The 27,289-nt window shown below is 30.8% G+C and overlaps 2 long non-coding RNA genes across 2 annotated transcripts; one reads left to right on the forward strand and one right to left on the reverse strand.

Moving 5' to 3' along the window:
- The first annotated feature begins 3,140 nt into the window (after window positions 1-3,140).
- On the forward strand, window positions 3,141-6,111 carry LOC134232630 (uncharacterized). The gene is made up of 4 exons (XR_009984814.1): window positions 3,141-3,241; window positions 4,035-4,150; window positions 4,492-4,619; window positions 5,965-6,111. It is a non-coding gene; the product is annotated as an uncharacterized LOC134232630 (long non-coding RNA).
- A 10,704-nt stretch (window positions 6,112-16,815) lies between these two features.
- On the reverse strand, window positions 16,816-19,771 carry LOC134232631 (uncharacterized). The gene is made up of 4 exons (XR_009984815.1): window positions 19,719-19,771; window positions 18,782-18,897; window positions 18,313-18,440; window positions 16,816-16,962 (listed from the first exon to the last, which is right to left on the reverse strand). It is a non-coding gene; the product is annotated as an uncharacterized LOC134232631 (long non-coding RNA).
- Window positions 19,772-27,289: the final 7,518 nt, after the last annotated feature.

Consider the following 27,289-nt stretch of genomic DNA (forward strand, 5'->3'; position numbering starts at 1 on the left):
ATCTAAAAATAATGAGTGTCCACAACCTCTACAACATCCTGGCACACCGCAGAGAGTTGGCATTCGTTACAAATTAATTAAGTTGGAGGTATATGTCCAGGAGAAACCACAGTGTCTCGCCACGCGACCATTTGTTTACACCCAGTCAAGCGCCTGACAAATTCAAACGTTTGCGTAACCACCTCTAATACCGCAGCGCCACCCGACGATTAATGACGTGAATGGATACTATTGTACCAGTTAATACAGTGAATTTTCTGAATGGTGTTATGACTGAATAAATTGTGGGTGTTCAAAATGGAAAAAATGTTTTGTTTCTTTAAAATCTCACGTGGTCTCGTAATTGATATTTACGAAATAGAATTAAAAAATTAAACGAGACTTACCTTGGTTAAGGTGAAGTTTGATTGAGATTCTATGAGGAAATAGAATCAATGAAGAGATCACGTGCCACCCACCCACCCTGCATATGCAAGGAATGTAATTTATAAATGTATGATTGGTAAAATTTCATTTACACAGATGTATGATGTATACATTTGTGTAAATGATGTAACAAAAAAATTTTTCGCTTTAAATCCTGAATCCGCACATGCGCAGTACAATCTCACGTGATCTCTTCATTGATTCTATTTCCTCATAGAATCTCAATCAAACTTCACCTTAACCAAGGTAAGTCTCGTTTAATTTTTTAATTATTGCTGAATATTACTGATTAGTTGAAATGCATTTTTTTTGTTCCCCTACTCTGTCTATAGGTATTAAGTAACCAAACTAAACACCCTTAGTGTATAGTTATGATTAGCAATGGTGCCTCTTTCAAAATTGTGAATGCCATGATGTCTAGTTTAAACAGTGTTAAAACATGAACCAAAGTCAATCGTTGTAAAGTTGTTGCATGCTCAGGTGACCTATAAGGCCCATGGGCCTCTTGTTATTATATGTTTTCTGTCCATATGCCACTTTGGAACAATTAATGTGTCTAAGCTTTGCATGATTGCATGTACTTGATGGTCTTGCATATGAAATTTACAGGAGGAACCAACCAATTGTTATCATTCTGCCAGTTTTGAGAAAAAGCTTTGATGAACTCCCTCAGTTTCTGGAAACCAAAACAAAGAATTAAATCTCGGTAACTTTGTGTTATAAACATTAGCAAATCTGGCAAATGTATGAGGTCCCCAGATGGAATCGATTAACTGAAAAAATACATAATTTGTTTACAAATCTTCGTAAACAATACTATTAAATATATAACTTGCCTTTGTATTCAAATTTTTAGGATTCCAGACAATTCTGAGAGTAGCACTCAGCACATTCAGGAAAATGCTAACGATTGTAAGTGAGGTTTTGTAATACCTTTCTGCACAATACTAACACAATTTTGATTATCTGTGTGCCATACATTTTTGCAAGTGAAATCACCTGAAAAAGAATCTAATGCTAACTAAATTGCTTTCAGTTCTCTCCACGTAGAACTCATCATCGTTTCACTTTCTGGCCATCTCCTGTGAAAAACTTTTTCATTTAGTTCGATAGTATAAGCAGCAGCAGCAATGTTGCTTGCGTCGGAATACACGCTTGCGTCGGAATACACTAAAACATTGGAAAAATTATCTAGACCCATACGTTTGAGATTAAGCTTTCTTAAATTTTCCAGCCAAAATATTGATTCTTTTTTAACTGCATCTGTAAAAGAAAACAATAGCAAGCAATCCCAAAATGCTGTATTTTCAATAGCTAGATAAATTTGTCTAGTCATTAGACTGGAGATGTTCCCTTTAACCGGATAAGTAGTATAAGGGGTCTAGATAGATACTCATTCTGATTGGCTGAGAGAAATCACGTGATCAATTCTGATTGGTGGAGGGGAAAAGGGGGGTCAACTGAGTGGAGTGCTAACCCTAACCCCCTATCCCTAACTAGCCCTAACTAACCCTAACCCCCTAACCCTAACCCTAACTAACCCTAACCCCTAACCCTAACTAACCCTATCCCCCTAGCCCCCTAACCCTAACCCTAACTAACCCTAACCCCCTAACTAACCCTAACCTATTCCCTTAAATACTGGAGTTGTTTACACAGTGTTTTTACATTAACGTAGGTACTACGTTTTTTTATGCTGACTACACAGGTAAATACTGGCAGATTCAAGTCAGGGGACCGTGTGTAAAAAATATGCTGACTATACAGGTAAATACTTGGCAGCGATTCAAGTCAGGGGACCGTGTGCAAAAAATATGCTGACTACACAGGTAAATACTTGGCAGCGATTCAAGTTTGTTTAGGACCGTGTGCAAAAAATATGCTGACTACACAGGTAAATACTTGGCAGCGAGCCAAGTTTGTTTAGAGCCGTGTGCAAAAAAAAAAAAAATATGCTGACTACACAGGTAAATACTTGGCAGCGAACCAAGTTTCTTTAGGACCGTGTGCAAAAAATATGCTGACTACACAGGTAAATACTTGGCAGCGATTCAAGTTTGTTTAGGGCCGTGTGCAAAAAAAAAAATATGCTTACCTATGCATTGTGACGTCATCCATGTCAGCGAGCTACCCTATACATTATGACGTCATACACTTGTAAAATTAAAGTTTCATTTTCACTTTTGTTTCTAAGAAGTCAACTTAGATTTTCAAAAAATGTAAGACTATCTTTTTTTTTCCTCTCTTTTACTTTGATGATTTTCCTACTGTGAAGCTTTCCATGTATAAAGCTCAATTTTTCCATGACCACGGAAGTAAACATCCTGATGCATTCTTGTCATGTGAATGTTGAGAGCGTGTTCATTTTTGAAATCTCCTTTCTGACAGACCTATTCCACAGGTAAGTTTGTCTTATTTTTGTTTACATTTCCTATATGAAGGTCATCTTTGTATTTAACCATGATTATGTAAAGTTCTGTTTTGAATGTAAATACTATATTTATCCTCATTTCATGTGATTTACAGTTGTTTAGCCTGCATGTAACTCAGAGTGCATTTAATAATTCTATGATGGGTCATTCTATGATTGAATTTCAATCAGAAAAATGTTCACTAAATTTTGGTAAAATACATGGTATCTTTTTACATTTCTATCCCTTTTGTCTGTAAATTATTGCTTTACTTACATTGTAAAATGAGGTTAATTGTGTATCACTGAATATTGTATGATTTTTTTTCAGGATCAGCTGAGATGTAATCAATCACTGGATTATTTAATGCATAGGCTAATTGGGCATATAGTTGAATATCTCTGGTAAGTTTGTCTTGTTTTAATTTTTTACATTCCCTATGAAGGTCATCTTTGCATTTAACCATGATTATATGGTTAATTTAATTACTGTGTAATACTTTATCTGATATCTCTAACTTACATTCATATAAACACACCCTTATTTAACCTAAAATATATCAAGGGATCTTCAGAATATTAATAAGTCCTATTGTATAAATTATATGATATAATTTCATAATTCATTATGTATGTTACCCATGGCCATGGAATTCAGACTTACTAAATGGTGATCAAAGAGATATTAACTAGGAATCTAATAAGAGAAAAGGAGGAATTTACAAAAGATTAAAGTCATTTACTTTTTGTTTTGATTCTAAATATGTGTGATATATGCTATACATATATTTTCATTTTCACTTTTGTTTCTTAAGCTTTTCAAAAAAAAAATGAAGGACTACATGTTGTACTGTGATGATGTAAAAAAAAAATAAAAATGTATTTTTCTGTATGCATTACTGATAGCTATTAAACCAAAATTGAATCTGCTGTTAATAAAAGGTCTTTTAGTGTCTAAATAATTAATTTGATAATCATTTTATTTTGTGATATTAATACATTAGTTGTGCTTGTTTATTATCTATAAATAACATGATGAACTTTTCTCATCTCGAGTTAATGTTAAAAACAATTTGTTTTGAGTCTAAAAACAAATATTTTCATGATCTTTTTTTTGACATTGTACATGTTATATTTAAACATGCATTGTTTCATACAGTACTCTGTCATATTAAAAAAAATGCTTTTATTTCTACAGTCATCAACATGGAATGTATGACTTCATCTTTTATACAGTCGGGTTCGGGGTTTCGGGCGGCCATGACGAATTTCGGCAAGATTTTACCCCAGTGAAAAAGGCTTGTAATCCACAGTGTAGGTCTTTTAAAGTTGTTTCACATTGTTTATGATTGTGATTATGTTATCACTCACCTATATGTTTAATGTTAGCTATGCTAAATAACCCATTTCTGTGTAATTTGAGAGAATGTTTTTGTCATGTGCTTAAAGTATGGCCTGCTATTCATGTCATCATTTAAAGTCGCTCCTCAAATAAATCTGTCTTAAAAAATACATTTTACAAATGACATTTAATATGATTAGAGTATAGGTATCCAAATATATAAGAGATATTATTTTGCATTACATATATAAGAGGCATTGTCTCATGTAATTTAAATCATAATAACAAAAATGGAATTTATTTTTCTATACAGTCCTCAACCTGGAAGATATGTTTTGTTCCTAACCATCTATAATCCATTCTCTATGAAGTGAAGCCTGGCTGCTCTTCCTTTGGAAATACACAGTTAGTCAATCAACATAGAAACACACAAACTTGAAGGTAAAGTTTCAATGAGATACAATTGTAACTTTTATTTATTTATTTATTTTTTTTGTTACATATGCATGTTTATATTTTTGAATTGATAAATAAATGATATATTTAAATAAAGAGGGCTTGGTGGTCATGGTCATGTTTAAACCATATTGATATCCTTCACAAGAAAAGGCATAAAAATTCATGATCAAATTTTAAAACTAAAATGTATGAAGTTTTTCTGTGCCAAATGATAGTTAACAGCTAAAGATAGCATATCTATAGAATAAGTTAAATATGGCTAATTTGTTAACCCCCAGTTTCCTTAATAGCATAGTTGGTAAAGATAGCAAGTTTTCACTTCAATTGCTGGTGAATTCTGAATTTTCCATTTAATATTAACATTATATCACAGGGAAAGAATACTATAATGTGGTTCATTAGGATGACCAGAAAAGAAATCTTAATGACCCTTATGACTATGTATAAAGTCTGTAACCTTATAACTGATGTAAGATGACCTGATTGTTTGGAATTAAAATTTCCTGGTGTTTCTATTACCCAAGATCTTCTTATGAGTGCATGGGACTGTTGTAACCCTTCTCCTGTTTATAAAAATAATACCTTGGAGCATGACACTTTATTCATTTAAGGTACTTTCAATATCATTTCTATGAGTTTGTGTTCTTTTTCTTTTTAATAATCTAGTGTTATATCTCCTTTACCCTAATTAATATGCATGCTTCCAAAATCATTATAGATCTGTCTGTATAGTTTTTTCAGCTCTTTGAACACAAATACCCTGATTCAAACTTTTGAGGTAAACATCATGGAGACATCATAAATGATTATCAGAGTGTATATATCACAATCTTGACCATAAGGTCAATTAAAATGGTCAAAAGCACAACAAATGAAAGTGAAAACTTTCTTATCAGAATACATAATTTTGTAATATTAATTCTTACCTTCTTTTGGTAATAAATGGTTATATTCTTCATTAGCTTCTTCTGCAATCAAGGATCTTTCTATGTAATCTCTGACAACATTAGGATCACCCTTTTCTGGACATAATTGGTTATATTCTTCTTGAGAAATGATCTCAATAATGCTATCTTTTTTTTTATTTTAACTGGTATACCTCTGTCTACATCTTTCTCTGAAAGAACTCTCTTTTCAAACTGAATTTTACTCATTCCTTTACTCTTTTCTTTACTGGAGGTGTTACCCATGGTTAATATGAAAAGTCAAAATCTGATGTTACACCTTGTATTTATACCCTTTTTTGTCTATATTTAGAATTCCATCAAGCTTATATTACATAACAAATTTTTTTTTTTTCAACTAAGACATTATTTTTATTTTCCAGGATATTCTAGTGAGGGCTTATGGAAATGATCTATGTCTACTCTCAGAATGGTGAAAGACTATCAGATTATGCAAAGACTAACAGGATATCCTCTCTTGGAACACTGAAATAAGAAAATCAAACAGGAGGTGGATGGAGGATTTAAGAAGCACAGGTGAAAGACTATCAGATTATGCAAAGACTAACAGAATATCCTCTCTTAAAACACTGAAACAAGAAAATCAAACAGGATGGAGGATTTAAGAAGCACATAGATAAATATGATTTCCAACCAATTTAAGTACGATCATAGACTGTGCTTTACAGGATGACAAAGAAAGGACCCAGGATAGTATCTTTTACTGTCAGACACTGACTATGGATAAGATGTAGCCATTTATGAAACTGAGATCTAGTCAAATCAAGTATTGAGAACATGATTTTCTGATAACATGAATTTATTCTCACCAACTTCAAAGTATCTATATTTATTTTTTTTTTATTATATATATATTATATATATATTATTATATATATTATTTATTATATATGTATTTATTTTTTTACTAACTCATATTGAAGACAGTTGTTATGTAAGAGAAGTATACATTTAAACCTTTTATTTTTCATCTTATTTCTATAACCCCTAACAAATTACACAGATGTTTTAGAAGCTAGCTTTGCTGTAATTATTACTTTCCTGGAACGGTAAATATATTTTGTTTGTGTATGTGTATCCTATTTTGAATTTAAAATAGGTCTCAATAGGACCCCCTAAAGATGCAAGTGTCCCCTAATCTGTGATGTAATAATATCTTGAATATTTTTTAACATCCCATAGACTTCATGCTTACTTCACAGAACAGGTTAGAGTAATGCACTTAGTTTTCTAGGACACTTCATCAGGGTCAAAGCATGAGATTATTGATTCAGAGATAACTACCTTTGAAAATAATTTGTAACATACAAACTTCACATCATAAGTAAAGAAAGATTCAGAGATTTTCTATAGATTTTTGGATCATTTTTTTTTTTCATGGGTTATATTTTCAGTTGTTGTAACTTTAACAATTTGTGATAACCTAGAGACTTTTTTATCAGCTTTATTGGGTGGCATGGCATATTCTTTGGTAAATCATATGCACTATGTTCAAGGATGTTTAAAGACTATGACTATGTAATACCTTAGAATTCTATTAAAATCTTAATATCACTGCATAGATAAAAACTGGTTGGAATAATACATGTTGACAATAATTTGCAACCTACAAACTTCACATCATAAGTAAAGAAAGATTCAGAGATTTTCTATAGATTTTTGGATCATTTTTCTCCTGGATTATATTTTCAGTTGTTGTAACTTTAACAATTTGTGATAACTTACAGACTTTATAAAATTAGGTGCAAATTTTTAGGAAAGGATTGAAATGTTAATCAAATGTACATGTTCAAGTGTGTATAAATGATTATTACAAATATGTAATACCTAAGAAGGATCTGTTAAAATTTTATTATCACTGCATAGATTAAAGACTGGTTGAGTCCATATTTATTATATTATATAAATAATAATTTCCCAAATGTATTTTTGTATATCTTCCTAATGTTTAGAGTGTACCATTAAGTTGAGTAGAAAAAATTTTTTGAATATTACTCACAGACTGTTTCGGTAATAAATTTTAATATAACTAAGCATAATATTTTTATTCTGAATAAACATTGGATTTAGAATCGCACTCATTTACACTTGCAAAGGAAATGCACTGACAAAATATCTGTTGATGTACGCTATAATTATTTATTCGTACATATTCCTTCCAGTCGTAATAAAATATCTGCTCGCCGATGGAAAAGTCGAATTCAACAATGAAATGGTATATGTAGTAAGTATCCCGAAAAATGCTAAAAGATATCCTTGATAATTGTTTTGTATTCTCACCTTCATATAGTTCTTTACTATATCTTTTTACAACTTGCAAATTTAAAGCGAAAGTGAAAAAAGCTCGTGCGAGTCATTATTCGCTTTCAGCGGTCATTATTAAAATATAATTACTTCGTATTGACCAATCAGATTATGGGATTTCACAAAGTTATATAATATTACTATGTAATACCTTAGAAGTCTGTTAAAATTTTATTATCACTGCATAGATAAAGACTGGTTGGAATAATTTATGTTTTGAAATAAGGTTTAGGGAAAAAAGTCAAGACTGTGGATATGACTTTTATTCAAATGGTGCAGTACAGCAACTCTGGTGATTTACATACCTTCAGTCATAAATAGATAAGTATTGGGAAGATCTAGATTTTGAAATTTTTTTCAAAAGTATAGAACTTTTTTTTAAGTTTGAAAGATTAAATGGCAGCATATCATTTGCTTGTGAATTTAAAAAATAAATCCAAACACATACATCTTTGGATGATAATTATATAATTTTATCAATTCCTGGACTTCGGTCTTGATATCATCCTTTAATGTCCTTAAAATTTTAATGACTGTCTTTTAGTTTTAGTTGAATTCGGTTTCTTTTCTACATGTGAAAATGACATCATCCAAAGAAGTTCTTCATCTGCATGTTATATGAAGAAGACAATTTTCATCACAGTGAAAGAGATTGTTTTGTTAAACATATTGCATTGATGCACAAATATACTTTTAGATTTTTAATAGCTAGGGTTTATATTTCTTTATATGGAATGCTAAGTACTGTTGATTTCATTTTTTTGTGAACAAAGATATACTAGTAGAAAAAATGTACATGATGTGTCAGAAAAGCATGTGTAAACCTGATGACTTTATCATTGCTGATTAAATCAAATTATGAGTTTCATCTTTGTTACATTGTAAACATTTCTAAGTAGGGCACACACCAGAAACTCTTAAAATTATTATATCAGGGTTTAACACAACAATTTCAAATGATTTTTGGACGCTTTTCATGTATCAGAAAGACAAAACAGAATGTTTGTTCACAGATGTTCCAAAGGAAAACAAACACAAAGAAATGATTTGTAATGTTCTTTATGTGATTCATGTAAAATGTATTTTAAAAGTGTACCCTAACATTTATCTTTTGCATTTATATTTTTGTAAAGAATTTCTCATAACTTTGAAAAAGTAGTCTAATTGTATAATATGAGTAGCTTAAAATCTTGTAAACTTAAAAGTTGTACATGATGTGTTACACATCTTACATATGTAACCATTTCATTTCAGGGCTTTTTTCAGCATATATTGTAGTTTTGTCTTAAATTTGTTTGCTTATGTAATCAATAATTTGCTAATACTCAAATTAGGAAATATATGAGAGAATAAACAAGAAAATCAGGTTTAAAAAATGTTTTTACTACAAAGGGGTTAATCCATAAGTAATTTTTCAGTCTATACATTTTTAAGGTATTGGTTTATGAAATAAACTTACATATGAACATTGTAAGACTTGTAAATTGTAATCATTAGTTTAACCAGTTTTAAAAAAAAATCAACCCATTTAAAACTAGATTCACTGTCAGCATGTTATTTCTTGTAAAATAAATGAGAAAACAATTTTATTTGTTTAAAAAAAATAGTCAGTTTAACACACCTTTTAAATTTTTTTTTAATGTAAATTAAAAAGCATTGGAAGTTGGGAATATTTCACAAAGTTAATTAATTTATACAAAATTTTTTATACATAAGTGAATAGAATTGGGCAGCAGGCAGAAGCCTATTTGAGCTGTAGATTATGATTTTTTTTATTTACAACTACTTTCTAAAGAAAGAGGGTAATTGAACAAACCTTATAATAATTCAATTTTTTTTTTCACTAGGATAGTTGCAAATATTTTGATTTAAGCATTAAAGAAACTATTTCATATTGAAATATACAAACCATGTTTAGTCATGCAGTATATAGTTTACACTTGACAAAATGTAAACCTATTTTATCTCTATTCAGGGTCAATCCAAAGGTCAAAAAGTTTAAATATTTTTATAGTTAAATTACGAATATTTAAATAAAATATTTCAAAAGATGAAAAAAATATATTCTCTTTATGTATCAAACATGCAGGTATTATTGCAATAAATTCACTGTATTCAGTTGTTTTTTTGTTCTCTTTCTATGTATGAATAGCTCTAATTTAGGCAATCAAAGCAAATGAGTTATGTCAAATGATGAAGGTATACACAAGAAATTAACATGGACAGAGAATTATGAGTTTCCCTCAAATATGGCTGCCAAGTGATGTGAAATAAAAACAAAATGTGGATTCATCTATTAGGATTGAAACTTGTACATAATATGAATGATGGACACTATGACATTAAGAATGACATGAAAGAAATAAATTTGATTCAATTATATGAACAGCTCTTAATCCATACAGTCAAAATGGAGGAAAAAATTTTCTTTATTAGGCATAAAGTAACAAACACTCACCCAATACATCAGAATTTTACTTTTTTGAAGAAAAGGAACCTTACTTACTTTGTTGAGTTGACATTCATATTTTTTGTGTTTGACAGGTAGAGCAATGGTTTCTAACTATTATAGTGAGAACTTTTTATTTAAGAGTCATCAGATTGTTCTGATATTTTGGTTAAAATAACTGCATGACATCAAATAATTTGTTCATACAAAGGACTAAAAGATTTTCCAGGTTTCTTCTTTAGTCAGATTAAATAGTGTTCAACTAATATGTTCAAAATACATTATACAAGATAATCATCCAAGTTACACAAAGGTAAACAAATGACCTTATTATGTTTTAAGTCAAAAGGTCAAAGTGAGGAGGATATCTGCTATATTTAATAGTTTGGTTAATATTCATCAAACTTCATGAATAGGTTAATTAAACAAGCTTCATATATTTTGATTATCAGATCAAAGATCAGCACACTTTTTGCGATACCATTGTTGTCTATGAATATCTTAACACCTCTATTGATTTTTCAGATTAAAGGTCAATGTGTTCCTGCTACAGTAAAACTTCATTATAAGGATATCAGAGTGATTTGTTTAGTTGTAAGAAATTAGTTATAAAATCTCCCACTCTTTCTATAATATGTCACTGAATGGGCTCCTTCATTTTAAAGAATTTTACAAGCAAATCATATACTGACTTTTAATCCTTCAAAACACAATATGTATATTAAATCTTGAGATTGAGATTTCAGCCTTTTAGGATTTCAGACTCTCAGGCTTTCAATCTTTAAAAACTTTCAATCTTGAGGACTGAGTATTTTCATATTTATTTTGTAAGTCTTGTCTTTTATGTCATTACGATTGATCCTTAGTAATTTAAACTTTTTCATATTTGTAAAACCAGAGTGTGAAAGTATAGTGTTTGTGTAATCTTCTAAATGTTTATCCATAAATACTGCTTTTAATACAGTCAAATATAATTTGTGATGATCAAAATTTCCAAATTGCCTGACCTATACATATTTAGAATTTCAATATCATACACTCTTGAATATTTATAAATATCAATATTTTGATTAAGCATTAGCTATCATCCATACACTTGTTAACCTAAGGAAGGCTCTTATCATAAGTTAAACTCATGAAATTCCTCATGCAATTTTGAAGAATCTCTGTTATAAGGGATGGTAAAGACAAAAGACCCATAAATTTCCAAGGAGTAATAATATTCAAAAATATATATCCACATTAAATTAAGGAACATTTGAAGAACTCCTTTTCTTTATAACTCATGACATTTCATGTAGATAGTGGCTATAATGTGTAAATAATCTTTATGAAAAAAGGATGGTGTAAAGTTAGCCTCACCCAACACCCAAGGGAGAGGGGAGGAGGGGTTGAACCCTTCTTTTTGTCCTTCCTTATGAAGACAGAGGTAAAGAAAGGAAAGGAAATTGGCATTGTTTATTTCAATTAATAAAAAAAATAAATGAATAAAAGGAAATGAAAAATTAATTTAATTCAATCTTATAATTTTTTTTAAAAACAAATTTAATTCAATTTTATAATTTTTTTTTAACTTTAAAATTCAGGTTTCCTGGACAAAAAGAAGGGTTCAACCCCTCCTCCCCTCTCCCTTGGGTGTTGGGTGAGGCTAACTTTACACCATCCTTTTTTCATAAAGATTATTTACACATTATAGCCACTATCTACATGAAATGTCATGAGTTATAAAGAAAAGGAGTTCTTCAAATGTTCCTTAATTTAATGTGGATATATATTTTTGAATATTATTACTCCTTGGAAATTTATGGGTCTTTTGTCTTTACCATCCCTTATAACAGAGATTCTTCAAAATTGCATGAGGAATTTCATGAGTTTAACTTATGATAAGAGCCTTCCTTAGGTTAACAAGTGTATGGATGATAGCTAATGCTTAATCAAAATATTGATATTTATAAATATTCAAGAGTGTATGATATTGAAATTCTAAATATGTATAGGTCAGGCAATTTGGAAATTTTGATCATCACAAATTATATTTGACTGTATTAAAAGCAGTATTTATGGATAAACATTTAGAAGATTACACAAACACTATACTTTCACACTCTGGTTTTACAAATATGAAAAAGTTTAAATTACTAAGGATCAATCGTAATGACATAAAAGACAAGACTTACAAAATAAATATGAAAATACTCAGTCCTCAAGATTGAAAGTTTTTAAAGATTGAAAGCCTGAGAGTCTGAAATCCTAAAAGGCTGAAATCTCAATCTCAAGATTTAATATACATATTGTGTTTTGAAGGATTAAAAGTCAGTATATGATTTGCTTGTAAAATTCTTTAAAATGAAGGAGCCCATTCAGTGACATATTATAGAAAGAGTGGGAGATTTTATAACTAATTTCTTACAACTAAACAAATCACTCTGATATCCTTATAATGAAGTTTTACTGTAGCAGGAACACATTGACCTTTAATCTGAAAAATCAATAGAGGTGTTAAGATATTCATAGACAACAATGGTATCGCAAAAAGTGTGCTGATCTTTGATCTGATAATCAAAATATATGAAGCTTGTTTAATTAACCTATTCATGAAGTTTGATGAATATTAACCAAACTATTAAATATAGCAGATATCCTCCTCACTTTTGACCTTTTGACTTAAAACATAATAAGGTCATTTGTTTACCTTTGTGTAACTTGGATGATTATCTTGTATAATGTATTTTGAACATATTAGTTGAACACTATTTAATCTGACTAAAGAAGAAACCTGGAAAATCTTTTAGTCCTTTGTATGAACAAATTATTTGATGTCATGCAGTTATTTTAACCAAAATATCAGAACAATCTGATGACTCTTAAATAAAAAGTTCTCACTATAATAGTTAGAAACCATTGCTCTACCTGTCAAACACAAAAAATATGAATGTCAACTCAACAAAGTAAGTAAGGTTCCTTTTCTTCAAAAAAGTAAAATTCTGATGTATTGGGTGAGTGTTTGTTACTTTATGCCTAATAAAGAAAATTTTTTCCTCCATTTTGACTGTATGGATTAAGAGCTGTTCATATAATTGAATCAAACTTATTTCTTTCATGTCATTCTTAATGTCATAGTGTCCATCATTCATATTATGTACAAGTTTCAATCCTAATAGATGAATCCACATTTTGTTTTTATTTCACATCACTTGGCAGCCATATTTGAGGGAAACTCAAAATTCTCTGTCCATGTTAATTTCTTGTGTATACCTTCATCATTTGACATAACTCATTTGCTTTGATTGCCTAAATTAGAGCTATTCATACATAGAAAGAGAACAAAAAAAAAAGAATACAGTGAATTTATTGCAATAATACCTGCATGTTTGATACATAAAGAGAAATATTTTTTTCATTACTTTTTGACCTTTGGATTGACCCTGAATAGAGATAAGGTTTACATTTTGTCAAGTGTAAACTATATACTGCATGACTAAACATGGTTTGTATATTTCAATATGAAATAGTTTCTTTAATGCTTAAATCAAAATATTTCAACTATCCTAGTGAGAATTATGCTCAATTACCCTCTTTAGGAAGAGGGCTCAAATAGGCTTTGCCTGCTGCCCAATTCTATTCACTTATGTATAAAAAATTTTGTATAAATTAATTAACTTTGTGAAATATTCCCAACTTCCAATGCTTTTTAATTTACATTAAAAAAAAACTGACTCAAATAAAATTGTTTTCTCATTTATTTTACAAGAAATAACATGCTGACAGTGAATCTATTTATTTTTTTTAAAACTGGTTAAACTAATGATTACAATCGTCTTACAATGTTCATATGTAAGTTTATTTCATAAACCAATACCTTAAATGTATAGACTGAAATTACTTATGGATTAACCCCTTTGTAGTAAAAACATTTTTTAAACCTGATTTTCTTGTTTATTCTCTCATATATTTCCTAATTTGAGTATTAGCAAATTATTGATTACATAAGCAAACAAATTTAAGACAAAACTACAATATATGCTGAAAAACCCTGAAATGAAATGGTTACATATGTAAGATGTGTAACATATTATGTACAACTTTTAAGTTTACTAGATTTTAAGCTACCCATATTATACAATTAGACTACTTTTTCAAAGTTATGAGAAATTCTTTACAAAAATATAAATGCAAAAGATAAATGTTAGGGTACACTTTTAAAATACATTTTACATGAATCACATAAAGAACATTACAAATCATTTCTTTGTGTTTGTTTTCCTTTGGAACATCTGTGAACAAACATTCTGTTTTGTCTTTCTGATACATGAAAAGCGTCCAAAAATCATTTGAAATTGTTGTGTTAAACCCTGATATAATAATTTTAAGAGTTTCTGGTGTGTGCCCTACTTAGAAATGTTTACAATGTAACAAAGATGAAACTCATAATTTGATTTAATCAGCAATGATAAAGTCATCAGGTTTACACATGCTTTTCTGACACATCATGTACATTTTTTCTACTAGTATATCTTTGTTCACAAAAAAATGAAATCAACAGTACTTAGCATTCCATATAAAGAAATATAAACCCTAGCTATTAAAAATCTAAAAGTATATTTGTGCATCAATGCAATATGTTTAACAAAACAATCTCTTTCACTGTGATGAAAATTGTCATTTTCATATAACATGCAGATGAAGAACTTCTTTGGATGATTTCATTTTCACATGTAGAAAAGAAACCTAATTCAACTAAAACTAAAAGACAGTCATTAAAATTTTAAGGACATTAAAGGATGATATCAAGACCGAAGTCCAGGAATTGATAAAATTATATAATTATCATCCAAAGATGTATGTGTTTGGATTTATTTTTTAAATTCACAAGCAAATGATATGCTGCCATTTAATCTTTCAAACTTAAAAAAAAAAGTTCTATACTTTTGAATTAAAAATTTCAAAATCTAGAGGAGTCTTCCCAATACTTATCTATTTATGACTGAAGGTATGTAAATCACCAGAGTTGCTGTACTGCACCATTTGAATAAAAGTCATATCCACAGTCTTGACTTTTTTCCCTAAACCTTATTTCAAAACATAAATTATTCCAACCAGTCTTTATCTATGCAGTGATAATAAAATTTTAACAGACTTCTAAGGTATTACATAGTAATAATCATTTATACACACTTGAACATGTACATTTGATTAACATTTCAATCTTTTCCTAAGAATTTGCACCTAATTTTTATAAAGTCTATAAGTTATCACAAATTGTTAAAGTTACAACAACTGAAAATATAATCCAGGAGAAAAATGATCTAAAAATCTATAGAAAATCTCTGAATCTTTCTTTACTATGATGTGAAGTTTGTAGGTTGCAAATTATTGTCAACATGTATTATTCCAACCAGTTTTTATCTATGCAGTGATATTAAGATTTTAATAGAATTCTAAGGTATTACATAGTCATAGTCTTTAAACATCCTTGAACATAGTGCATATGATTTACCAAAGAATATGCCATGCCACCCAATAAAGCTGATAAAAAAGTCTCTAGGTTATCACAAATTGTTAAAGTTACAACAACTGAAAATATAACCCATGAAAAAAAAATGATCCAAAAATCTATAGAAAATCTCTGAATCTTTCTTTACTTATGATGTGAAGTTTGTATGTTACAAATTATTTTCAAAGGTAGTTATCTCTGAATCAATAATCTCATGCTTTGACCCTGATGAAGTGTCCTAGAAAACTAAGTGCATTACTCTAACCTGTTCTGTGAAGTAAGCATGAAGTCTATGGGATGATAAAAAATATTCAAGATATTATTACATCACAGATTAGGGGACACTTGCATCTTTAGGGGGTCCTATTGAGACCAATTTTAAATTCAAAATAGGATACACATACACAAACAAAATGTATTTACCATTCCATGAAAGTAATAATTACAGCAAAGCTAGCTTCTAAATCATCTGTGTAATTTGTTAGGGGTTATAGAAATAAGATGAAAAATAAAAGGTTTAAATGTATACTTCTCTTACATAACAACTGTCTTCAATATGAGTTAGTAAAAAAATAAATACATATATAATAAATAATATATATAATAATATATATATATATATATATATAATAATAAAAAAAAATAAATATAGATACTTTGAAGTTGGTGAGAATAAATTCATGTTATCAGAAAATCATGTTCTCAATACTTGATTTGACTAGATCTCAGTTTCATAAATGGCTACATCTTATCCATAGTCAGTGTCTGACAGTAAAAGATACTATCCTGGGTCCTTTCTTTGTCATCCTGTAAAGCACAGTCTATGATCGTACTTAAATTGGTTGGAAATCATATTTATCTATGTGCTTCTTAAATCCTCCATCCTGTTTGATTTTCTTGTTTCAGTGTTTTAAGAGAGGATATTCTGTTAGTCTTTGCATAATCTGATAGTCTTTCACCTGTGCTTCTTAAATCCTCCATCCACCTCCTGTTTGATTTTCTTATTTCAGTGTTCCAAGAGAGGATATCCTGTTAGTCTTTGCATAATCTGATAGTCTTTCACCATTCTGAGAGTAGACATAGATCATTTCCATAAGCCCTCACTAGAATATCCTGGAAAATAAAAATAATGTCTTAGTTGAAAAAAAAAAAAAAAAAATTTGTTATGTAATATAAGCTTGATGGAATTCTAAATATAGACAAAAAAGGGTATAAATACAAGGTGTAACATCAGATTTTGACTTTTCATATTAACCATGGGTAACACCTCCAGTAAAGAAAAGAGTAAAGGAATGAGTAAAATTCAGTTTGAAAAGAGAGTTCTTTCAGAGAAAGATGTAGACAGAGGTATACCAGTTAAAATAAAAAAAAGATAGCATTATTGAGATCATTTCTCAAGAAGAATATAACCAATTATGTCCAGAAAAGGGTGATCCTAATGTTGTCAGAGATTACATAGAAAGATCCTTGATTGCAGAAGAGGCTAATGAAGAATATTACCATTTATTACCAAAAGAAGGTAAGAATTAATATTACAAAATTATGTATTCTGATAAGAAAGTTTTCACTTTCATTTGTTGTGCTTTTGACCATTTTAATTGACCTTATGGTCAAGATTGTGATATATACACTCTGATAATCATTTATGATGTCTCCATGATGTTTACCTCAAAAGTTTGAATCAGGGTATTTGTGTTCAAAGAGCTGAAAAAACTATACAGACAGATCTATAATGATTTTGGAAGCATGCATATTAATTAGGGTAAAGAAGATATAACACTAGATTATTAAAAAGAAAAAGAACACAAACTCATAGAAATGATATTGAAAGTACCTTAAATGAATAAAGTGTCATGCTCCAAGGTATTATTTTTATAAACAGGAGAAGGGTTACAACAGTCCCATGCACTCATAAGAAGATCTTGGGTAATAGAAACACCAGGAAATTTTAATTCCAAACAATCAGGTCATCTTACATCAGTTATAAGGTTACAGACTTTATACATAGTCATAAGGGTCATTAAGATTTCTTTTCTGGTCATCCTAATGAACCACATTATAGTATTCTTTCCCTGTGATATAATGTTAATATTAAATGGAAAATTCAGAATTCACCAGCAATTGAAGTGAAAACTTGCTATCTTTACCAACTATGCTATTAAGGAAACTGGGGGTTAACAAATTAGCCATATTTAACTTATTCTATAGATATGCTATCTTTAGCTGTTAACTATCATTTGGCACAGAAAAACTTCATACATTTTAGTTTTAAAATTTGATCATGAATTTTTATGCCTTTTCTTGTGAAGGATATCAATATGGTTTAAACATGACCATGACCACCAAGCCCTCTTTATTTAAATATATCATTTATTTATCAATTCAAAAATATAAACATGCATATGTAACAAAAAAAATAAATAAATAAATAAAAGTTACAATTGTATCTCATTGAAACTTTACCTTCAAGTTTGTGTGTTTCTATGTTGATTGACTAACTGTGTATTTCCAAAGGAAGAGCAGCCAGGCTTCACTTCATAGAGAATGGATTATAGATGGTTAGGAACAAAACATATCTTCCAGGTTGAGGACTGTATAGAAAAATAAATTCCATTTTTGTTATTATGATTTAAATTACATGAGACAATGCCTCTTATATATGTAATGCAAAATAATATCTCTTATATATTTGGATACCTATACTCTAATCATATTAAATGTCTTTTGTAAAATGTATTTTTTAAGACAGATTTATTTGAGAAGCGACTTTAAATGATGACATGAATAGCAGGCCATACTTTAAGCACATGACAAAAACATTCTCTCAAATTACACAGAAATGGGTTATTTAGCATAGCTAACATTAAACATATAGGTGAGTGATAACATAATCACAATCATAAACAATGTGAAACAACTTTAAAAGACCTACACTGTGGATTACAAGCCTTTTTCACTGGGGTAAAATCTTGCCGAAATTCGTCATGGCCGCCCGAAACCCCGAACCCGACTGTATAAAAGATGAAGTCATACATTCCATGTTGATGACTGTAGAAATAAAAGCATTTTTTTAAATATGACAGAGTACTGTATGAAACAATGCATGTTTAAATACAACATGTACAATGTCAAAAAAAAGATCATGAAAATATTTGTTTTTAGACTCAAAACTAATTGTTTTTAACATTAACTCGAGATGAGAAAAGTTCATCATGTTATTTATAGATAATAAACAAGCACAACTAATGTATTAATATCACAAAATAAAATGATTATCAAATTAATTATTTAGACACTAAAAGACCTTTTATTAACAGCAGATTCAATTTTGGTTTAATAGCTATCAGTAATGCATACAGAAAAAAAAATTTTTATTTTTTTTTTACATCATCACAGTACAACATGTAGTCCTTCATTTTTTTTTTGAAAAGCTTAAGAAACAAAAGTGAAAATGAAATGATTATGTATGCCATATATAGCACATATTTAGAATCAAAACAAAAAAGTAAATGACTTAGGATTAATCTTTTGTAAATTCCTCCTTTTCTCTTATTAGATTCCTAATTAATATCTCTTTGATCACCATTTAGTAAGTCTGAATTCCATGGCCATGGGTAACATACATAATGAATTATGAAATTATATCATATAATTTATACAAAAGGACTTATTAATATTCTGAAGATCCCTTAATCATGGGTTAATATATTTTAGGTTAAATAAGGGTGTGTTTATATGAATGTAAGTTAGAGACAACAGATCACATAAGTATTACACAGTAATAAAATTAACCATATAATCATGCTTAAATGCAAAGATGACCTTCATAGGAAATGTATAAACAATTAAAGAAAACAAGACAAACTTACCAGAGATATTCAACTATATGCCCAATTAGCCTATGCATTAAATAATCCAGTGATTGATTACAACTCAGCTGATCCTGAAAAAAAATCATACAATTCAGTGATACACAATTAACCTCATTTTACAATGTAAGTAAAGCAATAATTTACAGACAAAAGGGATAGAAATGTAAAAAAGATACCATGTATTTTACCAAAATTTAGTGAACATTTTTCTGATTGAAATTCAATCATAGAATGACCCATCAAAGAATTATTAAATGCACTCTGAGTTACATGCAGGCTAAACAACTGTAAATCACATGAAATGAGGATAAATATAGTATTTACATTCAAAACAGAACTTTACATAATCATGGTTAAATACAAAGATGACCTTCATATAGGAAATGTAAACAAAAATAAGACAAACTTACCTGTGGAATAGGTCTGTCAGAAAGGAGATTTCAAAAATGAACACGCTCTCAACATTCACATGACAAGAATGCATCAGGATGTTTACTTCCGTGGTCATGGAAAAATTGAGCTTTATACATGGAAAGCTTCACAGTAGGAAAATCATCAAAGTAAAAGAGAGGAAAAAAAAAGATAGTCTTACATTTTTTGAAAATCTAAGTTGACTTCTTAGAAACAAAAGTGAAAATGAAACTTTAATTTTACAAGTGTATGACGTCATAATGTATAGGGTAGCTCGCTGACATGGATGACGTCACAATGCATAGGTAAGCATTTTTTTTTTTTTTTGCACACGGCCCTAAACAAACTTGAATCGCTGCCAAGTATTTACCTGTGTAGTCAGCATATTTTTTGCACACGGTCCTAAACAAACTTGAATCGGTGCCAAGTATTTACCTGTGTAGTCAGCATATTTTTTTTTTGCACACGGCTCTAAACAAACTTGGCTCGCTGCCAAGTATTTACCTGTGTAGTCAGCATATTTTTTGCACACGGTCCTAAACAAACTTGAATCGCTGCCAAGTATTTACCTGTGTAGTCAGCATATTTTTTGCACACGGTCCCCTGACTTGAATCGCTGCCAAGTATTTACCTGTATAGTCAGCATATTTTTTACACACGGTCCCCTGACTTGAATCGCTGCCAAGTATTTACCTGTGTAGTCAGCATAAAAAAACGTAGTACCTACGTACCAATGTAAAAACACTGTGTAAACAACTCCAGTATTTAAGGGAATAGGTTAGGGTTAGTTAGGGGGTTAGGGTTAGTTAGGGTTAGGGTTAGGGTTAGGGTTAGGGTTAGGGGGCTAGGGGATAGGGTTAGTTAGGGTTAGGGTTAGGGTTAGTTAGGGTTAGGGTTAGGGGGTTAGGGTTAGTTAGGGCTAGTTAGGGATAGGGGGTTAGGGTTAGCACTCCACTCAGTTGACCCCCCTTTTCCCCTCCACCAATCAGAATTGATCACGTGATTTCTCTCAGCCAATCAGAATGAGTATCTATCTAGACCCCTTATACTACTCGGATACATGAAAATGATCTTGATCATGATCAAGATAATCATTGTCGCTGTATAAATTCTTGCGGTTCATAATTGATATATTTCATAAAAGTATACTTTCCACTTTCATCATTTCCACCAGATAGTTACTTAAATTCGAGTGTTCTCGTCCGTTGAAACAGGGACCTATATACAAACGGTCTTGGCTGCCGCTCTTGCTAATTCACTTACAGTAAATTTAGAAAATCTATCAATAAGATATTATATAGAATCAATAGTATCTTTAATTCTTCTTGATGGAATGCTTAAAGAAAAGGATGTGGATTCCCAAGTTAACCCAAGCCACTCTTAATACTGCACGGGCTGAAAAAAAGAGATTTTTTCAACATTAATTTATCAATAATTAACTCTGACAAAATTAGAATTCTGCAAACATTTCTGAAAATCTGGACCAAAGCCATCATCTAGATATAAAATTATGTCTATTCCGCTGCTTCTCCTGTACTTAAGAGGTCTCAGGCATTTTGTAAAAACATAAGGAGCCGAAATCAGGCCGAAGGGCAAAACGTTGAAGCAATAAAATTTGTTATCCCAAGAAAAGGAAAAATATGTCAGTTGTTTACAAAGAGATGTGGTGACACCCTGATTTAAGATCAAATTTGTATTTTAAAAAAGTCTTTTCTGAAAAAATCTATAGCATTGTTCCAATCTTCAAACTTTATCTTTCTTTTCTGAACGTAATGATTTAATTGACTTAGATCTAAAATCAACCTCTTTTTACCAGAGCCTTTATTGACAGCGATGCTCAACGGACTGACTACGTGAGGCTGAAATGGGACTTCCTGAATGCATCCGATCTCCAAAGGCTCTGAACGTACAAATCCAGCATTATCTCTAGTAGATTTATTATTTTTGAAATACATAGTAGGTGGAACACTTTCAAAAGGAACAACATATCCTTCCCTTATAATATTTAAGACCCATTTATGAGCACCACTAGATTCCCAAAACTGAATATGTTTGCGCAGATTGCCCTTAACTCCTTTACCTATAATGATAGGTGTTTTATCAAAATAGGCAATCTGATTAAAAAGTAAATATCTGATCGTACAAGAGTGAATAAGAAGAAAAAGATACATACTGCTCATGAGCAGTTTTACTACTTTCCGTTTGATGTGCGCTTGCGTTATCGTTTGAGCCATTCTGTCTAAGCGGAGCTGGACAGGCTGATTTCCAGTGACCACACTGACGAGAGTTAAAGCATGTGTCAAGGGCAGAGGGCTCATTGCATTGTTTAAATTTGAAATTATGAAAGGAGTGAGATGGAGCAGGAAACATCTTACTATTAGAGCTAGTTATGGTCGCAGTTGGTTTTTGGTAGGGTTGAACACGGCTTCTTCTTGATGGTCCGTAGGGCGCGGTTCTCCGCCTGGCGCATGCGTTTTTTCATTCTCAAATTCTGATGCAAGTTCGTCGCTCTCATATTCTCTGACTGTCGTCCAACCACCAGAGGACTTGTCTGCTATTCTAATCAACTTGTCTCTGTGGTTGAGCTTATTAATTAGCCCTGTTGCTAATTCCAGAACTGTACAGTCTGAAATACGCTTCTGCAGCTTCGACAAATAACACAGTAAATTAAGAGTTAAAATTAAACTGCATTTTGTTGCCTTTGTGTTTGAATTTTACCGCGACTTCTCGCTTAGTAGATTTAGTAATGGTATCGATATCTTTAACAGAAACTGAAATTTCCTCCTTCAAACTTTCTAGTTTTGAATCAAGGTAGGTCGTGAATAAATTGAAGGTGTCCGCAAGGTCTGGCCGTTCTGGGAGTTTTTCTGTGTTCAGACGGTGCAGTTTCTGGTGTACTTGCCAGGACCGTAGCATAGATTTTGAAAGGGGGGGGGGGCAGCCACTGAATTTTTTTTTTACCTACCTGAAAAAATTGACAAGCAAAAAAAAAAAAGGAAAAAAAAAAAGAAAAGAAAAAGGAAAATTGCCCAAAGTCGAAAATCATAAACATTAAAAAAAAACATAAAAAAACAAAGGTAATAATTTTTAATAACTCTGATAAATTACTGAAGGAAGCATTCCAACTTGGTAATGACATTACAGAATGTGTAAAACAATATAAATATTTAGGGATAACTCATGAAAACAATGGAAAGTTTACTGAAGCCAAAAAACAACTGTATCAGAAACGTTTAAAGGCATGCTTGAAATTCTATAGGGATGTAAAAAATGCTAACCCCTCCTTAAAAACTTTTATATATATTTGATCACTGTATTAAACCTATAGCTTTATACGGCTGTGAGAACAGGAGCATTATTAATGTTACTCCAAAAAGGAAAAATATCCCTCTTTTTGATATATTTAAAGATTGTGAAGTTGAAAAACTCAATATGATATTCTGTAAATACATTATGGGTGTATCTAAATATTGTACAAATGTAGGAATCTATTCTGAACTACGGAGGTACCCATTATATATAGACATGTTAAAGCAAATATTCATGCACTGGTATAGACTAGAACATACATCATCTAACCTACTGAAAGCAGCTCTCAATGAGTGCAAATCAAACATCATCAACAGTGATTGGTACTCCAGTATATTATTCTACAGTGAAAAACTTATTATTAATTTGTCCCTTTGTAAAAAACTAAGTGAAAACAAATTTAAATTGTACATGAAAAGACAACTACATAATAGTTTTTTAAACACTTGGAACGATATTCGTACCAATTAGTTGGAAGGCTTTGGTAAATTAAATACAGGTCTTTTTATTTTGAAAAATACTTGAATGTGAAAAACCGAGACAATCGAGTAGTTCTCACAAAATTCAGAATTAGTAATCATTGTTTAAGGGTAGAAACGGGTAGATATGAAAGGAAACTTAATAAATGTGGTAAAAATGAAATTCTTCCTAGGTGTGAGAGAATCTGTCGTTACTGAACCTCAAGTCCAACTGAGGATGAATTGCATTTTTTGCTAGAATGTCCACTTTATAATGACTCAAGAAGAGAGTTTTTAGATAAAATCTTTAAAACCTTTCCTAATTTGATACTGCTTAACAATGTTGACCTGTTTACATGGATTATGTCAAATGAAGATTCTGAGTTTGTTGTTTTATTATGCCAACTTATAAATGCAAATTTTGATAAGAGAAAACAACATAGTTCAATATAGGCATATTGCAGATATTATATATATATATATATATATATATATATATATATATATATATATATATATATATATATATATATATGTATGTATAATGTATATTCTATACATCCTAAAAGAGGATAGCTAACTCTCTGTTCATTATACAATGTTTGTTTTGTTCTGTTTTGTATATGTATAACTGTGATGATTTTGGACACTGTTCTGTATGCTCCACTGTGGGCCCAAATTGGTTGAATAAATAAATTCTAAATTCTGTACATTTTTTAACCCCCTCTAGATCCGCGCATGTCGGGAGAGATTTTTTCTAAAATGTCTAAAAAGTTTGTTGCCTGCCTCATTGCCGTCACTACTAAAAGCCACTATTGACCAAGGCGCATTCTGATCTTCTATAAGTTGCTGAACATGTTCAGTAACTTTATGTAATTAATTGGGCCACTCTACATTGTCAAAATTTTCAAAAAAAGTCCTCATTTCAACAGCATATTTTTTTAAAATATGTTACATCTAATGGACACTCTTTCAGAGGATCCTTCATCTATAAACCCTCCTAAGGTTCAAAATAATATGTATCAACAAAACAGAATGAGAGTTTCAAAAAGTGTTCTGGCATAATTCATCCAAGATTTGATAATGGAGGATGGATTCTGTTTGGAACAATATGCAACTGATTCCTGCATTTCAAGTTACTGTAATTACCAGGCATCATAAGCTGGGGATTAATTCCACAGGTACATTTTACATGTTGATCAAACAAAGACTGCATTTTGAACTAACGGTGTTAACATCTTGTGTAAGTTCCCATTTAATGATACCAGCTATTTCACGAACAATAACTTTCCTAAAATATTGTCTTAAATTAATATCTGCATGTGTGGCATCTTTACCTTTCTGAATTGGTTCAATGTTTTGTAAGTGGAGCAGATTTTACACCTTTTAAATTTTTTTTCAATTCATTTTCTGACAAAGAATTTGGATTGACACGTAATATTTCAGCAATATCTGAACATTCATAAACAGACCTGTTAATAACAAAGGATCCCAAACATTCTTTTGCAGATTGTTGATCTGCATCACATAATGTACATCAATATTTTGACCCACCACCCTGAAGACCAGAGTCCCCCTATCCCTTTTTTCGTCAACCTTAGAATTAAAAAATGAAAATTTATGGAACATTCAACCTGTTTTGTTTTCACATGCATACGATTTTGAATTAAAATCTCTTTTTCATTTTCAATTGGTAGAATACAAACAACATTACAAACATACTTGTTTTCATCAGAAATAGATTCTAAAAGTGGTCTTTTTGTTCTCTCTATTTCGCAATGGCTCATTAAAACATCATACATTTTGCCTTAATTTCAGCTCCAATTTTGACAATACAAAATGAAAATCGAAAAGCTTGGTCTGGTAACGGTTTGTAATTTTTTTCTTTATAAACCTTCTCTTCACTAATTCCGTCACACCATCTTCAACAATTGTATAAAACAGGACATTTCCAATATTCAACCCATTTTTTCCAAAATATTTTCAATTTCGAATTGTAGTCGGTGCAAGGTAACAGAAAGAGCTTCAAAATAAAAATCCTAACTCCCATAGAGTTTGGAGATGCCAACTCCACAAAACCTGGCATAAACAATTCATTGACATTGAGAGGCTCTGTGCGAGAATTTTCAGAATTTTGAATAAATACATTGCCCTCATTATATATAACTTTGAAAATAGCCGCAGATCTAGAGGGCATAAACAAATCTCGGAACTTTCCATTTTACTCGGGGCTTGAAAAATGTGTACATGGTTTTGAGAAAGAAAATCGTACTGGAATCTATATTGTTTCTTACTCCGCAAAAGATCAACCCTAATTGCTAGACACTGTTTTGGAGAAAGAGTGTTATTGTTTCCTAGCCACAAGTTCTAAATTTGCTTCCAACGGGGATCATTCATATCTTTCAAATGGTCTTTCAACATAAAAACACCAGTCTTATTTTCGTCTTGCATTTCACAAAACTCATTCGCTTTAGATATAAAAGGTTTCAGACGTTTATGACGTGTGTGCTTCGCAGAGACGGAATGAAGGGGTAATTTAAACACCTTAGGTTTTGTTGTAACCTCATACGAAAACATTCATTTTCATCACTATTTCTAATCAAAAGTGACTTTGAACAGTTTGCATGAATACAATGCACTAACAATGTATCATAAATTTGAAGAAGCTGACCATGGAGGGAGGACACCTCACTCTCATCAAGTAATGATCTACATTCAGGACATGCACTTGACAAAGAAATCCAACCAAAATGCATTCTTTACAAAAAATGTGATTACATTTTTAAATATAGGGGTCACCTGGGGCATCTCTACAAATTGTGCATTTGAAATATTGCGCAACTTCAGCATTGCAGAAGCGCATCATAGGAATAATTCTAATAATAACATTCTTGACCATTTCAGATTCAGACGCAGAAGCAGTATCAACAATTGATTTATCTACGTGGGGGTAAAGAAAACGATCTACAGGGGGACAAAAGGAGTATAATGTTGAGCCCGATGGATGATCTACACTAACAGGGATTACTTTTTAGGGGACAAAAGGAGGATGAAGTTGAAGGGCAGTCAGAGGATGTGGCGTCTGTTGGCTCCGTCAAAGGTCTTGCCTTGTATTTGTCTTTGTCCGCGCTGTGATAGGAGTGTTCTTGTCGGATGAAACTGTTCTTTTTTGGACTGCGATGGGACGTTTTACTTTCACTTTAATATTTTCTTTGATCTGCTAGGTTTTACATAACAGTTGTCACAATTGTATGAATGAGGCAAAAACTCGTACAAAACAGATACATGTAATTTAACAACAATGTCGTCTTCAGCCTGGCTGTGTCTTGTCAGTCTTAGTCTTCATGCGGTGCAAATTCTAGAAGGATGAATGTTATCAGAGTCAATGTC

This window comes from Saccostrea cucullata, unplaced genomic scaffold, assembly GCF_032062105.1.
Source record: "Saccostrea cucullata isolate Sc308-1 unplaced genomic scaffold, CSIRO_AGI_Scuc_v1 ctg3867, whole genome shotgun sequence".
Classification (NCBI taxonomy): domain Eukaryota; kingdom Metazoa; phylum Mollusca; class Bivalvia; order Ostreida; family Ostreidae; genus Saccostrea; species Saccostrea cuccullata.